Source organism: Podarcis tiliguerta, assembly GCF_965153285.1.
Source record: "Podarcis tiliguerta genome assembly, chromosome: 2".
Classification (NCBI taxonomy): domain Eukaryota; kingdom Metazoa; phylum Chordata; class Lepidosauria; order Squamata; family Lacertidae; genus Podarcis; species Podarcis tiliguerta.
This window is the reverse complement of record NC_139535.1, coordinates 117,273,591-117,290,665: the sequence shown is the minus strand read 5'-3', so window position 1 is coordinate 117,290,665 and position 17,075 is coordinate 117,273,591.

Below are 17,075 nucleotides of genomic sequence, written 5' to 3'. Positions count from 1 at the left end.
CTCTGACAGTTGCGTTCATGGGTTAGGTTTGGAGATAGGGTTAGGGTTAGGTTTAAGGTTGGAGTTTGGGTTAGGGTTGAGGTTAGGGTTAGGGTTAGGGTTATGGTTAGGGTGAGGGTTAGGGTCAAGGTCAGGGATAGGATTAGGGTTGCATTCATGGGTTAGGGATGGAGATAGGGTTAGGTTTAAGGTTGGAATTTGGGTTAGGCTTAGGGTTGAGGTTAGGGTTAGGGTTAGGGTTAGGGTTTGGTTAATGTTTAATGTTAGGTTTAGAGTTATTGATAGGGTTAGGGTTTTCATTGGCGATAGGGTTAGTGTTACTGTTGGAGTTATGGTTACAGTTGGGGTTGAGGTTTGGGTTTCAGAGGATTGGGGTGAGGGTGAGGGTTAGGACTGGCGATAGGGTAATGGTAGGGGTTGGGGATAGGGTTAGGGTTCAAGATATGTTTAGTGTTAGGGTAAGGGTTATGCTTAGGGTTATTGCTAGGGAGAGGGTTAGGGTTAGATATAGGATTGTAGTTATGGTTAGGATTGGGGTTAGGGTTAGATATATATGGTTATTGATAGGGTTAGGGTTAGGGTTAGAGTTAGGGGTGGGGTTGTGGTTGGGGTTAGGCTTACAGAAAGGGTTAGTATTATCGATAGGTTCTTTGCCCCACAGTTGTATAGACCTGATGGCATGCATCCCTGTGGAACACCCTCGCTTCAGATGTCAAGGAGGTAAAAACTACAAAACTTTTAGAAGACATCTGAAGGCATTTCTGTATTGGGAAGTTTTTAATGTTTGATGTTTTACTATGTTCTGCTGTGTTATTATGTTGGGTAGGGTTGCCATAGTCCATAGTTCTCCTTTTCAGCATTATAATTTCTACTATTTCCCCCCTCCCTCCCCCCCCCAGCCCACCTACAAATGTGTCCTGGCCAGCAAGTCCTCTTCTTGGCTCTTCAAAATGTGGCAACCCTATGTTGGAAGCCACCCAGAGTGGCTGCGGCAACCCTGTCTGGTTTAAGTAATATGTTGTTGTTGTTGTTGTTGTTGTTGTTGTCATCAATTCATAATCCATTCACTGAAATAGGCATTTTCAAATGATAGCTTCCTATGAATGGTTTTAGACGATAGATAGGGGTAGCGCATACCTTCACACAAGACTCTCCAGATTATTGATGTTGGGCTGGGTCTATGTGTTTCATGTCAGTACATTCAGAAGAAAGGTCCAAATTCAATAAATCTGAGAAACACTATCATGTTATGGTCAGCACCAGCACACAGCATGGTCAAGCAATGACCCAGAGTCCTTGGAAGTCTGCAGGGCTCTAACGAGTCAAGCATTTCAGCAACTCATTTTCTCTATGTTTAAAATACATTTCTACCCTGCCTTTTCATACAGCTCTTCTGGCTGGTCTATCATCACTCACATGGTCAGTGCTGAAGGAGGATTATGGACTGCAGCCATGAGTGAATGGCACACTCCCACTGAGGAAAAGGGTGTCTAGTCAGGGAGGAGATGCCAGAGGTCTCTTGAGCAAGCGCCCACAAAGAACTGGAGCCGGGTGATCTGTGATCCAACTACCTGGGTGCATTGTTCCAGCATACCAGAGAATGTGAGGAATCTGCCATTACTGCTTTTGGGTTAGTTCATCCTTCCAGCCAAATCACATGGAGCTGAACTCTAGGGAAATCACAGAGAACATGATTGGCTCAGTTGTAGCAGTTCAGTACATTGCCAAAATGGGAAGGAGACTGGTGCATTGCAAGGAATCCTATTCAGAGTAAGGGAATTTCCCTTAAAAAGGGGAAGAGTTGACAGCTATGGACTGGTGGGATGAACAGATTAGATGGTGGGTAGAAAAAAACATGGATTGCAGCAGGGGTCAGAGTTTAGGTGTTCATGGTGGGGCGGATCTGTGATCAGAGTAGTAGTAGAATTAGAGCACATGTGTCACAGTAACTCACTGACATACTGTCAGGGGTTCAGGAGCAGAGGCACAGGATAAGGAGGAAATGGAGAGTGAGGGGGAGGAGTCCGAAGGAAATGTCAGCGATGACAGCGATCCGAGGTCTCTGAGTCTTTCCAGTGAATCGGACGATTCACAGAAAGGAGCTCCCATGGTCAGGGCAAGGGGAGTGCCCAGGGGGACACCTCGGGAAGAAGGGGGCAGAGGGGACTCAGAGAGTAGCAGTTGGAAATCAGGGCCCACGTCCCCCCCAGAGTGCAGTAGGGGGGAGGAGTCCCAGGCATTGGGATCAGGTGGAGCGCTGCCAGCGGGAGAACATGAGGCAGGATTGACCACACCTCCGTCGGGGAGTGAGGAAACGGTCATCAGGAAAGTTAAACGCGCGCGCGCGCCAAGTTCAAATGTACAGGAGGGAGGCACAGTGGGCAGCCCGGGAAGAGAGCCAGGTCCTAAAGCCCGCCGAAGAGAGCGGGAGGAGTCAGGGGGGTCGTCATCGTCAGCCTCAGAGGAATCCAGGGAGACAGGGGCCCCGGAGGGCAGCAGGACCCAGAGGAGAAAGAAGAGGTGGAGTAAAGCTAGAGTCTTAAACTGGTGTACAGGGGGCGGAGACTCAGATGGAGCTTCGCCGGTCTAAAGTCTAGACGTAGAGCTGGAGCGCTGCGGCGTGGAAATGGAAACTGTACTTCAATAAAGACTTTTGTACATAAATACCAGCCAGCGTTGGTCCTCTGTGAGCTGGGACCAGGAGCCAGCCCTGACAGTAAGCTCCATCTCACGAAAGATTTTCCACCAAGAACCTCGCAACGTGAGTCTACGTAGCGAGGGGAGAGAAGTGGTGCTTTGCGAGCTCACAAGAATCAGACAAGATGACTACAGAACAGGAATGGACAGACCTGCGAAATGCTGTGGTTCAACTCAACGCAGAGGTGCGTGCCTCCAGAAAAAGGGAAGAGGAAATGGATACAGTCTGCAAGGATCTCCAAGCCAGGTTGGACATGCTTACTAGACAAGGGCAACCGGGACCCAGACCAGAGGGCATAGGGCTGGGGAAAAGGGGAGGCAGCCTGGTATCGCATTTTGACGGGAGTTTACCACAGTACCCTAATTTCCGAGCAGACTTGCTCTTTGCGCTGAATCTGCTGGAAAAGGACTTTAGAGATGAAAGAGAAAAAGTGGGGTTTATCCTATCCCATTTGCATGGGGAAGCCAAAGCGTGGCTGAGAAATTTATGGAGAGATAATAATCCGGCGCTCCAAGATGCGGATGCGTTCATTAAAGCGATGGATTCATGTTTTTTATCAAAGATAGACGTCGATATTGCCAGAAGAGACATACATGGTCTCAAACAAGGCAAAGCCAGTGTAAGGCAGTATCATGCCCGCTTTTTTGCATTAGTCCACGCGCTGGGGTGGGAGAAGAATTCTGCTCCAGTCAGAGACCTTTTCTGGGAAGGATTGAATGCAAATGTGAAAGATGAGATTGCAAGAGGAGAGAGACCTAAGACCACTCAACAAGTGGTTCAGAGGGCGCTGGAAATCGGCGTGCGTTTGGAAGAACGTCCATGGAACAGAGACGAAGGGCGTTGGGGACGTACACCAGCGAAAGCACCTCCCCTTTTTCCCAGAGATGCAGCGCGTGCGCAATCCACACCCCCCCAAGGAGGGGGGGAAGAACCGATGGAGATTGGAGGTGCCAGGGCTCAGTCAGCTACCAGAGCCTTACCACCGGGAGCAGCCAAAGCGAAGCTTCCTAGAGGGAACAGGAAGTGCTACATCTGTGACAGTGCCCAGCACATGGCGAAAGAGTGTCCCCAGAGGCTCCATAAGCACACTGCAGCCTCTGCAACAGTATCAAACCCAGCTTACCAGGGAGAACCACTGCAGGGAAACGGCAGAGTCTGGCTGGAGGAAGAAGCACTGGGGTCCAGCCAGACAAGTCAGTGAAGCAATCCCCAGAGATTTTGCAGCCCACAGACCCCCTCCCACCCAAACCAGTGGTGCAGCTTACAGCGTTGCTTCAACTGCCCAATGGACTCACTATGGAAGTGCCAATTACCATTGACTCTGGGAGTAACGCGGACTTTATAGGACTGGATTTCATTCAAAAGCACAAAGTAGCACTACTGCCGGCCACGCTGCCTTTGCAGGTGGTCACGGTGGATGGCAGGGAATTGCTGGGGGGGCAAGTGGTGCACCAAACGCCTCCCATGGTGATGCAAATTGGCAATCACCGAGAAGTCATCAGCTTCAATGTCACCCACCTGTCAGACACGCCTGTAGTATTGGGCATGAGTTGGCTGCACAGGCACAGTCCAGCGCTGGCGTGGTACCAGCGCCAACTGACCTTCGGCTCCTCCTACTGTGCGGAACACTGCATTCTGCCTGACCAGGAAGGGGGAGAAGATGACCCGCAGCTACAATTAGGAACGCTGCAAGCAGTGCCACTCAAGTATGCAGCGTTTTTGGAGGTTTTCTGCGAGAAAGAAGCAGACAAGCTGCCTCCCCACCGGCCCTATGACTGCAAGATTGACCTCCTGCCTGGGGCGACGCTGCCAACAGGGAAACTGTATTCCATGTCTGAAGACGAGATGCAGGAACTCAGGGAGTTCATAGACCTCAACTTGAAGCGCGGATTCATCCGGGAGTCGAAGGCAGTGGGGGGCAGTCCGGTATTCTTTGTGAAGAAGAAGGACACGCCCCAAAAAAGACTTGTGGTAGACTTCAGAATTTTAAATTCCAGAACCAAGCCCACGGCCTTTCCCATGCCCAAAATAGACGACCTGCTGGCAACGGTGAGGAAAGGACGCGTTTTCACAAAGTTGGATCTGCGAGGGGCGTACAACTTGATCCGCATACGGGAGGGCGACGAGTGGAAGACTGCCATGTTCACGCCCCTGGGCACCTATGAATACAGAGTTATGCCCTTTGGATTACAAAATGGCTCTCACTGTTTTCAAGCCTTCATGCATCACGTACTGGCGGGTCTCCTCTACAAGAAATGCGTCTGCTTCCTGGACGACATCCTGATATTCTCAGAATCGGAGGAGACCCACGAGGGAGACGTCAAGGAAGTTCTGCAGCGACTGCAGGAGCATAGGCTGTACGCCAAGCTGGAGAAGTGCCAGTTCGACAGGAAGGAGGTAGATTTCCTGGGCTACAAGTTGTCGGACAAGGGGCTAGCCATGGACAGCGCCAAGGTTCGAGCAGTGTTGGACTGGAAGAGCCCGCGCAACCGGAAGGAGGTCCAGCGCTTTGTGGGTTTCGCCAACTTTTACCGCAAGTTCATCAAGGGGTTCGCGATGCAGACAGCGGCCATTACAGACACGCTCAGCTCCAAGAAGAAGAAATTCATCTGGACGGAGCAAGCGGAGCAGTCCTTTCAGAACCTCAAGCGTCTCTTCTCCTCCGAAGAGCAGCTACTGCACGTGAATCCCAGCAGACCGATGAGGGTTGAAACGGACGCCTCGGACAGAGCCGTGGGAGCTGTACTGTTGCAGCAGGACCCGCAGGGGAACTGGAGACCGTGCGCCTTCTACTCTCGAAAGCTCAGCAAGTCCGAGCAGAACTACACCATCTGGGACAGGGAGTTGCTGGCCATTCATGCAGCATTCAAGGCGTGGCGGCACTTCCTTATCGGAGCCAAACACACAGTGCAGGTTCGCACGGACCATAAGAACCTGGAGTACTGGCGCACGGCAAGGTTCCTGAACCAGCGGCACATACGGTGGGCGGAGTTCTTTGCAGATTTCGACTTCCGGATAGAGTACATCCCAGGCGACAACAACATCATGGCAGATGCACTGTCCAGGAAGCCGCAATACCTCGAGGAGGCGGCACCAGCAGCGGCCAAGCACATTTTCGCACCGGAAGCGTGGGCGTGCGCTTCAGCAACCGTGGACCTGGAAGCTGTACGTCGAGCGCTGCAGGAAGACCCCTTTGCAAGAGCCAAGATGGAGGAGGTGCACAAGGGCACGGCGAAGGACGATGAGTTCCAGATACGCGACGGGTTGCTCATCCGCAGAGGGGCCCTCTACGTACCGGGAGACGACCTCCGCGCGAAAGTACTGCAGCAGTTGCACGACGCACCCACCGCTGGGCACTTTGGCAAGGAGAAGACGGCAGAATTAGTTGCCAGAGATTTTTGGTGGCCCAAGATGAGGGTGGAAGTCGCGGAGTACGTCGCGAGGTGCGACACCTGCCAAAGGGCCAAGTCAGTGCACAAACCTCCGGCGGGGCTGCTCGAACCGCTGCAAACCCCGAGTGCACCGTGGGAGAGGGTGGCCCTGGACTTTGTCACAGATTTACCCAGCTCGAGGGGCAAGACGGCAGTGCTAGTGGTGGTCGACATGTTCACCAAAATGGCCCACTTCATTCCGTGCGCGAAGGTGGCCACGGCGGAACAGACCGCCAAACTGTTTATAGACCACGTCTTCCGGGTGCACGGTCTGCCACGGTCTATCTTGTCCAACAGGGGGCGGCAGTTCATCTCGAACTTCTGGCAGAAGCTGATGGGGTTCCTAAACGTCAAGATCAACCTAGCGTCGGCGAGACACCCGCAGACCAACGGACAAGCGGAGCGAGTCAACGCCATCATGCAGCAGTACCTGAGATGCTATGCAAATCAGCAGCCGGCAACATGGGTGGACTACCTGCCGCTCGCTGAGTTCGCCTACAACAACACGAAGCACGTGTCCACGGGCGTGACACCGTTCTTCGCCAACAACGGGAGACATCCCAGAACCTTCCCGGGATTAGAGAGACTGGGGGAGGGGGAGCCACAGGCAGCGGAAGTCTTAGCGTCAGAATTGCAGGAGGTGCATGAACAGCTTCGGAGGCAGTTAGAATTAGCAAAGCACGCATACAAACTGCAGGCTGATAAGCACAGACGGGTTGGGGAGGACATACAAGTGGGAGACTGGGTTTGGTTAGCAGCCCAGGCAGTGCTGACCAGATCGTTAGCGAAGAAGAAGCTCGGGCATAAGCAGCTAGGACCTTACCAAGTCGAGGCACAGATCAATCCAGTGGCCTTCCGGTTGACACTTCCGGAGGGGTCCAGAATGCACCCAGTGTTCCATAGGTCAGTGCTCACGCCCTACAAAGCACCTCACAGATTTCAGGCGCAGGGCACGGCACCAGACCAGTATAGGGAGACGCACACAAGGAGGGGGTCGCCACGGGGGGAACCCATCAACCAGGTCACAGAGATTTTAGACTCGAGATGGGGGGAAGAGGGAGTAGAATATTTCCTCGCCAAAGAAGGTACCCCGCCCAGCGCCAACACTTGGGTGCCGGACTATGCCTTGGACGAGCCTCTTCTCAAGGAAGAGTTTCATGCCTTGTTCCCGCACAGACCCATGCCAGCCGAGTATTTCGACGACTGGCTTTTCACACCCACGCTTTCAGCCAGCACGTTCCAGGGGTTCACCTCGGACGACGAACCGACACTGGACACACGCTCCCCGGAGGGATCGCCCTCAGGGTCTGCCTCAGGCCAATCTTTGTGGTGGGACGATCGACCAGAGGAGCGGTGGAGCAGGAGGTGGATGGGGGGTCCCTGGCAGGCAACGGCCCCAGAGGTCAACGGGGGAGAGATGGACACGGACGTGCTGGGGGAGGACCTTGGGTTCGAGCACGGCGGCACAGAGATGGAAGCAGAGGAAATCGAGGTCGGCGAGAGCACGGAGGACGAGCTGGACTTATCCGGTTGGATGCACGCCAAGGGGGACGAACTGTATCCGCCAACCACCCCCACAACGACGGAGCACCCGGCACCCGCGCCTGAAGGAGGGGAGGGGGGAAGGGGGGGCTTCGAGGGGGGGATGGATGTCAGGGGTTCAGGAGCAGAGGCACAGGATAAGGAGGAAATGGAGAGTGAGGGGGAGGAGTCCGAAGGAAATGTCAGCGATGACAGCGATCCGAGGTCTCTGAGTCTTTCCAGTGAATCGGACGATTCACAGAAAGGAGCTCCCATGGTCAGGGCAAGGGGAGTGCCCAGGGGGACACCTCGGGAAGAAGGGGGCAGAGGGGACTCAGAGAGTAGCAGTTGGAAATCAGGGCCCACGTCCCCCCCAGAGTGCAGTAGGGGGGAGGAGTCCCAGGCATCGGGATCAGGTGGAGCGCTGCCAGCGGGAGAACATGAGGCAGGATTGACCACACCTCCGTCGGGGAGTGAGGAAACGGTCATCAGGAAAGTTAAACGCGCGCGCCAAGTTCAAATGTACAGGAGGGAGGCACAGTGGGCAGCCCGGGAAGAGAGCCAGGTCCTAAAGCCCGCCGAAGAGAGCAGGAGGAGTCAGGGGGGTCGTCATCGTCAGCCTCAGAGGAATCCAGGGAGACAGGGGCCCCGGAGGGCAGCAGGACCCAGAGGAGAAAGAAGAGGTGGAGTAAAGCTAGAGTCTTAAACTGGTGTACAGGGGGCGGGGACTCAGATGGAGCTTCGCCGGTCTAAAGTCTAGACGTAGAGCTGGAGCGCTGCGGCGTGGAAATGGAAACTGTACTTCAATAAAGACTTTTGTACATAAATACCAGCCAGCGTTGGTCCTCTGTGAGCTGGGACCAGGAGCCAGCCCTGACACATACTAACCTACCAGCCCAGGGAATGGAAAGCTTGGAGTCACTAAGCCTTTAATCCCCCTTGTTTCTGATCTGCTTTCCTCTTCTTAAAGTGACAGAAGAAAGATTAAAGGAAGGGGCGAGTGGGGAGGAGGCACCCCCTTCTCTTTCCCTTAGAGCGACCACCTCCCCTTGTAAAGACAGCATGCAAGCCTGCCCCCTGAGGAGAAAACAGTCTGGATTCTTTCGGGGTGGTATGTACAATCAGACAAGAACATAATACAAGAGGAAGAACTGGTGCTGTGGATCACTCTGTCCTTTCCTGATAGTACCATCAGGGTTTGCCAGAGAGGGAATGCGTGACCTGGGCAAATTGGGCAGTTCAGTAATCATGGGACAGGCACTTTCAGACAGCTGTACTGGATTAGCAACAAATCTAGACTAAATGGATTAGCACCTGCCCAAATGACATGCACCAACCACCTCGATGTACAGGGGCTGCTGGGAAAATCCACCTGGAACATGACCTTAGTCACACTGCACTCTATATCTATGGCAACTAACTTAAGTGAAGGCTTCAGAGTTCTGAACAGGCCTCCCCCTACCATTCACAGCCAAAGAACCAAGAAGTGACTGAAAGCCTCTTTGTAATGGCAATCTCACAGCAAATTCAATTTGTGAAACAACAACAACCAGCCAGCCAGCAGTCTTCACAAGTGACATCTAGGACTGTTCTGCAAGTGTAGCAGATGCCTGCTTGCACAACAGAATGTTCCACTCACCTGCAGCTCCCCGTGTACCCTCGAAATCTGCTCTAGGGGGTTGTCAAACCCTCCAAAGCAGATTTTGAGGCTGTTCAGGGAGAAGAGAAGAAGCAGAAGGACAACCATGTCAGCGGGACCCCCATGTGCAGCACTGAATACAACCCAGAAAAAGCAGAAATTCCGCTCCCAGCCCAAGCCTTCTTTCCAAGACTCATTGAAGGCATTTGCTCTGCTGTTTCGCTGCTCTTTTCCCTTTCAATCACCATCACCAACATCATTCTGATTTTATAGTTTTAACTTGTTTTAATTGTACTGAGTTTCTGTATACCGCTCAGAGACGGTAATTAAGCAGCATATAAATTGTCAAAATAAAAGAATAAACTCATATGTCTGCCTCAGGTCTCCTAGTTGTTGCTGGTGTTCCTCCTCCAGGTTGCACCGTTGGTTTATGAGCTCGTGCGTAGGGTGGCAGGTTTCAACTCAGTGAAGAACATGGGATTACCTTTGCACACTTGCAAAGGTAGCTGTGGACATGGTTGCTTTCCCTGCACCTCCTTGCCTACCTTTGGCAGGAAGCTGGACTTCACAATTGCTCACCCGCAGATGGGAGAGGACTCAGCAAAAGACATCAGGGTGGCTGGGCTCTGCCAACAGCCCAAGAGATGCCTCGCCCTAACACCAGGCCTATTCAAATAACCCCCTCGAAAGCACAACCTGGAGCAAATTTCCCATCTGTCAAATGACCACGTTGACCTTGCCTTTCATCAATACCACCTACCTAAACAATTACTTATCTGAAGGAGTGGCCTGGCCCTGGCTGGGCCTTTACCTTTGCTCTGGTTTCCAGAGCCTTACAGTCACCTTTGACTTGTTAGGTTTATTCTTGGCAAACAAAATCATGAGAACATCCATGGGAGAGCAGCACAGGCGAGTGGTCAGGGGGCCTCGATGACCCTCTGCAATCTCACTATAATATCTTGGATCCAAGCCCAGGAATGCAACATCCATGTTCAAATGGCGCAAGAGCATGAGGCAGGCAGGCAAAGACCACCCTCAAGGTCTGCTCTTGTGGGCCTCTTCTCAGGGCGATCTAACCTCAACTGCCCCAGTGTGTTTTAATCTGATAGAATTGTTTAATGCGTTTTTCAAATATGTAGTTGCAAGTCACTTTGGTAGGATTTTTAGATCCTGAATAGCAGGATATAAAATGGTAATACTTATTCATTCATTCATTCAGCCTTTATTGGCATAATATGAAATGGTAACAAATACATACCCTCCAACATTTTTCGGATGAAAATAGGGGTGTCCTATTCCATTGTAGTAGTAGTAGTAGTAGTAGTAGTAGTAGTAGTAGTAGTAATATCCCCTGCCCATCTGACTGGGTTGCCCCTGCTACTCTTCTTCCAACACATATAAAAACACAATATAACATTAAAAAACTTCCCTATACAGGGCTACCTTCAGATGTCTTCTAAAAGTTGTATAGTTACTTATCTCCTTGGCTCGGGGGATCGCATAACTCCATACCCTCCAACATTTCTCCAATGAAAATAGGGACATCCTAAGGAAAAATGGGTCATTCCGGGGTCAAATCGGAAGCCAGGGCAGCTTCTTAAAATCTAGAACTGTCCTTGGAAAATGGGGACTCTTGGAGGGTCTGTAAATAACAGATGGGTGCTTCAGAGCCCTATTCCAAAGGATGGATACATAGATATAGATGCATATACACACTTTTTGAAGCCTGCCCCATCACTAAGAGCTAAAAATGGGTCCTGTTTTCAAAATATGGCAAGGGAAAATTGGGGAGGTGGTGACACCCTGAAATATGAATACTCCAAGTGGAACTCTAGCCACCAAAAGCAAACTTTGTAAAAAAAGTATTGCAATGCTTCTGGGGGAAAAAAATATTATCAGGTTCCAACAAGGGTCCCTCTTTTTTTAATTGGCCCTGATCCTGTGCCCTTCACAGCAGCATGGCACACAGACGATAAGGTACAGTTTCTAACATGCCTTGGGGAAATATTTACCTGCAAAATATTTGCATTTAAAGGCATAGGACCAGGACCAGTGAAATGCTGACAACCTTAGATTAAGACTCAAGGGGAATGGAATAACAGAGCGACTCTGGAACAGCCACTAGAATGCATATCCTCTGTGTGAGTGCTATCCAAACTCATGGGTATTTTCAGGAGACCCATAGGTGATGATACTCTCATCTGAGGTTGTAATCAAAGTGTCCCCACTTTCGTAAGCTAGGCAGGTGATGACTAGGAAAAATGACTTTTCTGTGGCGGCAGTGGCACCCTGATTCCGGTATATTCTCCCTAGAAATAACTGGTGCCCACTCTTCTTTTAGGTGCCAAATCTACATTGTTTTATTTTCCCAAGCATTTAGCCAATGATATTTTCTTATCACTATCTGATTACTCCTATAAATTATTTGGATTATACATTTGGAATAGTTTTTAATTTTACAGTTGATAGTTTCATTCTGTTTTGTAAGCCACCTCAAAATACTGGCAATGGAAAGTTTGGATGTTAATATTTATATAGCATTTCCCTAAGGGTGCATAGCTTGTGCTCTTCTTCTTCTTTCTTTGGCGATCACTCGTAGCTGAGTAAGATTGTCTTCCATAAACATGGTTTTAACAATGAGTCCGTAAGTGACTGTGGAGGCCAATTCTGGACCCACACGTCCTTCCACAGTGGGGACATTGGTTCCTGGGTGGGAGTTGATCACGGTGTGGATTTGCCAAGCGTGCCTTCCTCTTAGCACGTTCCTCCCTTGCATTCTGAGTTCGAGTGTTTTCAAAGTCCATGACACCTTTGGTAAAGGCTGTTCTCCAACTGGAGCGCTCGCAGGCCAGTGTTTCCCATGAGCTGTTAGGAAGTGGAGCATAGGAGAGGCACCACTTTGTTAGATAAGAAAAAGTTTAATTTATTTATGACTAACATAATAATAGGAAGCCAGTACAGATAGAAGCAATTGCAGACTATCCTATGTAGCTGCTCATCCCTCGGCCTGAAAGAGGAGATGAGCACCAAACCCCATTGTTGAATTTGACTAGACCTAACCGTCTAGGGGTCTTTACCTTTTTTTACCTTTTCATACTACCCTGAACTATTAAGGGGATACAAGAGGATTCGGGTTGATTGGTGGAAGACAGCCTTGTAAAAGAATAAAATATTTTTTACCTGGTGGCTTATCCGTCCCCACATGCAGGACCCTAGGGCAGCTGGGGTGCTGTAACAGACTCCAGCTCCCATCAGCCTCAGCTGGTAGGGGCCGTGATCAGAGGGGTGGAAGATGTACCCCAACAACTCCTGAAGGACCACAGGTCCCCTATCCTTGATTCAGATGAGGTCTTGAACGCCACCATATCTTTTCAGAAACCTGTTGTGTTGTTTATTGAACCTTGACTTGTAGCTTGCCTCTTGGAAGTTTCAGGATCATGTGCTGAAGTCTTTGTGGTAGTGAGGCAAGAGGTTCTGCAAGAATGCTCTCTAGTGGTCTGTTTCCACTGTGACCAGATGGTCATATTCATACTGGCAAATATTCTGACACCTTGTACACTGAGCTGGTGCCATTACTTTAGAAACCTATGTTACTGCTGCTCCTTTTTGCAGTAGGGCTGCTCCCAACTACCAACTTACTAATTCTTCCTTGTCTTCATAGTATTTCAGCTTTGTTTCTAGGCCCACGGCATCCCTTTATATTTTGGAAGGTTTTCTGTAGGCTGCTGTCCCAATCCTATTCTGCGTCCTTCCCGCACCTCAAGTTTCTCCCAAGTCTTTAAGAGGTGCTGTGATGTTTCCCAAACTGGGTTGAGTCACTTATTTCTTCAGCCTGGGAATGTACCTCCCCAGAGTGTCCTTTCTTGTCTGTCTATTTGTATGACATTCTCTTGAAAAGTGATTTGCTTCATGCAAGAGTCTGGATGTATGTGAGAGAACGAGAGAACAAGTGTGTGTATATGAGTGGATTGTGTTATGTGTGAGAACAGATGTGTTTGTGGGTGGATGTGGGTGGGTGGGGGCAATGTTTCCATTGTGGGGTGTATGAGGGTATGTGGGGTGGCCCTATCCAATGCTGAAATGTGGCTCTTGGAAGCTTAGCCACAAGGCAGTGTGGTCCTTGGGTGGGAAAAGGTACCCTCTCCCCCATTTTATGGCAAATCTTCCCTGGTTCTTAACACCCCTCTTGCCCAGCACACTGCACTGCATACAGCTAGTAATGGACATAGTGACAGTACCAGAAAATGTAAGGTAAAAGGCAAAGGACTCCAGTTGAATTTGACTTTGGGCTGTGGCACTCATCTCTGCTTTCAAACTGCTGACCTTGCAATCAGCAAGCCCAAGAGGCTTGGTATGTTCAGTGTTCTTTACTCAGCCGAAACCTGGGTTCAAAGCCAGCTCAAGACATATTGTTGCCTGAGGTGAAAGGGAAGGTTCCATCACTCCCAATTCCAAGCACTGAAGCCAACTAGACTGGTAGCTGATTCTGACTTCAGCACTGGTGAGAGGTCAGCATTATGCCTCAGGGTGAGAGGCTAGCATATGAGGTGGACGGCAGGCCATGTAGCAGGCGAAGCTTTGTTCACCAAGAGCTCACCCACCCCCAAGACTCTGCCACCTGAGGCAACTGCCTCATTTGGCCTAATGGTAGGACCAGCCCTGCCTGGGATAAATGCACTATTGACTGGGCCTGTACAAGTGTGAAATCGGTTTCACAGCACCTGCCAATTATGGGGCAAGAAGGAAGAGAGCATTTGCAGAGGAATTACCAGGAAGGGAAACATTAATGCAGCTGTCCCTCAAGCACCTCATAGGAAGCTCAGACATACCTGGCACTGGACTTTGCCCCTTTGGAAGCCTGATCTGGTTGCAATGTGTTATGTCATTTTCCTGACAGGAGTGGAGTGGGCAAAGGCCACATGTGCCTGAAATAGCCACATGTCCTTCTGCCAGGGAAGGCCCTTTGCCCTGCATTCAAGTGCCATGGCAACAAGAGCAAGGACCCACCAGCCAGAGCAAGAGAGAACGGCCTTGGAGGTAAAAATAAACAGGCGGTACTTGGATAAGGTCCCCAAAGACTTTGCCTCCTCCCACAATGTTTGTCCTTGCACATGTCGGAATGCGGGGCTGAGAGCAAAGACCTACAGGGCTTTATTTTCCCAAGGGGGTGGACAATGGCGCAGGGGATTGAAGCTTCCCAGGTGGAAAGCCAGGTCTGGCTGATTCTGCCCCCAACTCTGAAACAAAAAGGTGGTTTAAAGCAGGGGGTGAAAACGCTTTTCAGCAAGAGAGCCACATTCCCTTGTGTGTATACCAAGGGTGGGCATGGGCTGGTGCAAAAGTGGGCAGCACAGTGGATAGAACTGGCTTTCATACAGCAGGTTACATTCCATCCATGAAGAAGGCAGGGGCTGTATCCAATGTAGTACAGCGCTGCCTTGGTTTAAGAACAGTCCTGTTTACGAACTATTCAGTTTACGAACTCTGCAAAACTGGAAGTAGTGTTCCGGTTTGCAAACTTTACTTCGGTCTACAAACGGAAGCCAAATGGTGGAAGGGCACTGGCAGCGGAAGGCCTCATTGGGGAATGCGTGCCTTGGTTTAAGAACGTTTCGGTTTAAGAACGGACTTCAGGAATGGATTAAGTTCGTAAACTGAGGTACCTCTGTATTAAGGACTCAGCTACATTGGCAAAGAAAAAGTGCTTTATATGTGTTGTTTATGCACTCCAACACCGTGACACCAGATGGTGCTGTGGAGTTCAGTTTTTGCTAACCTGATTTCTCATACAAAGTTTGCAATGCATTTAACTGAAACGCTTCTTTGATGTGTCTAAATCCAGCCAAAATGTCTCATCAGAGCAATGATTTCTGCTTTCTCAGTGGGACCTCCCCCCCTCCCCCCAAAAAATATGTTTTAGGAGTTTCCCCAACTCTCCGAAGCAGATTTGGGGAGGGAACAGGACACAGAAGCGGGAGTGGGGAGTCCCATTGTGCAAGTGGCTATCCTTGTGCTGATGGAACCCAAATCCAGTATCTGTCCCTCATATGGAACAGGTCCCCACATCAGGCTCCTTGAGAATTTTTTCACTACTGCTATCTGCTCCTAAAGGTATTCTTTATGGCAAAGAGCACCTTCAAGGGAAAATAGCAGCCTGGCAGCAGGGGATTTTCAGAAGGTAGTTGGATAGTGTTTATCTGGCATTTAGAGGTATACTCCTTCTGATCATAGAAGTTCTACTTCACAATGACTGATGGTTGCTTATTGACCTATCCATCATTGCACTAGTTCTGTGCATTGGTCCTCTTTTCTCATAAGAATGCTTCTGGTACCATTCTAAATCTTGTCAACCACTCACGGTTCCTTTGACATTTAGAGCCAACATGCACAGAAATTAAAGTACAGTACTTTACTCAAAAAGGGACGTGGGTGGCGCTGTGGGTTAAACCACAGAGCCTAGGACTTGCTGATCAGAAGGTTGGCGGTTCGAATCCCCGCAACGGGGTGAGCTCCTGTTGCTCGGTCCCTGCTCCTGCCAACCTAGCAGTTCGAAAGCACATCAAAGTGCAAGTAGATAAATAGGTACCACTCTGGCGGGAAGGTAAATGGCATTTCCGTGCACTGCTCTGGTTTGCCAGAAGTGGCTTAGTCATGCTGGCCACATGACCCGGAAGCTGTACGCCATCTCCCTCGGCCAATAAAGCGAGATGAGCGCTGCAACCCCAGAGTCGGCCACAACTGGACCTAATGGTCAGGGGTCCCTTTACCTTTTACTTAACTCAAAGCATCCGTCCCAAATAAAGAAATAATTGAAATGTGCAAACTTTCCTAGCATGAGACATGAAAAACGAAGATTCATTGTGCTTCTCTTAAGAAACAACAAATAAACACACTGATAACATCCAGCTCACGCTATTTTTTCTGTCTATTGCCACAGAGGCTGCAGAGACCATGGGAGATATCCAACATTGATCATGCTTACAACAAACATTGCAATCAACTGATTTCAGTGGTTCTACTCTGAGAATAGCTAAGGCTGAATATCATCCCTTGAATTGTTCCTTGGGAACAGTGATGGATAGGATGTTAGCTACGAAACTGAGGCTTAATCTCGACAAAACAGAGGTACAGTGGATTTGTTTTTACTTTGGCTTCTTTTAATTGCAATTGTATTTAAATTATTTCTTAGTGACCTTTGGGTATAGCTCAGGACCACAATACCTCTTTCCATATGAACCTACCCGGACCCTGAGATCATTTCTGGAGGCCCTCCTTCATGTGCCTCCTTCTCGAGAGGTCTGGAGGGTGGCAACATGAGAACAGGCCTTCTCTGCAGTGGCTCCCTGTCTGTGGAATGCTCTCCCCAGGGAAGTTCGCCTGGCACCTTCATTATACACCTTTAGGCGCCAGGCAAAAGCGTTCCTTTTTAACCAGGCATTTGGTTGACCTGGTTGACATCTTATATTCTTCTAAAATGTGGCTCTTTTGGGGGGAGGTGTTAACTGGGTTATTGTTCTTATTTTGCTTTTATATATTTTCAACTTTTCTGTGAACCGCCCTGAGACCTCTGGGTATAGAGCGGTATATAAATTAAATTAATAAATTTTAAATGGTGGTTTATAATTTGTAAAGTGAAAAAGTACAGACTTACTACTGTGTGTTCATAATATGAATGACTTACAAGGCAATACTATGAATATTTACTCAGAAGTCCCATTAGGTTCAGTGAAACTTACTTCTAGGAAAGTACGCACAGGACTGCAGCCTTAAAAACATAATTAAAGTG